Below are 359 nucleotides of genomic sequence, written 5' to 3' on the forward strand. Positions count from 1 at the left end.
TTTTAAGTTATAGAAAATGACAGGAATGCAAATGACTCTTGATTATAGAAATGCAAATGACTTTTTCCCAGTGAGGGTGCAGTTGATCCCTCTCCCAAATCAGTTTTGCATCTTTTAAATAATTGAAACATTTCTGATTGCCTATGTACGTGTCTTTTGTTTAGATTCTCCTTTGAACTGGTTTTTACATCACATTGGCTTCCTCATTAATTAAGATATTAAATAAAATTCTTGACATGTCTATTTTATTTGTACAAGAGTCATGATTTCACATTTTTAGCAATTATTCCTTAATGATTCTAACACAAAAATTATCCCATATGAATAGGTGAAAATGTAATTTCAAGATCTAGATTCTG

The 359-nt window shown here is 29.8% G+C and overlaps 1 protein-coding gene across 1 annotated transcript in view; it reads right to left on the bottom strand.

Annotated features, from left to right (window-relative positions):
* The window catches only part of TSPAN19 (tetraspanin 19), a 29,251-nt gene that overhangs the window by 8,287 nt on the left and 20,605 nt on the right, over positions 1–359 (bottom strand). The gene's annotated exons all lie outside the window — the stretch shown is intronic.

The sequence above is a fragment of the Orycteropus afer genome, unplaced genomic scaffold, assembly GCF_000298275.1.
Source record: "Orycteropus afer afer isolate SDZICR_OR568_19922 unplaced genomic scaffold, OryAfe1.0 scaffold00349, whole genome shotgun sequence".
NCBI lineage: Eukaryota > Metazoa > Chordata > Mammalia > Tubulidentata > Orycteropodidae > Orycteropus > Orycteropus afer.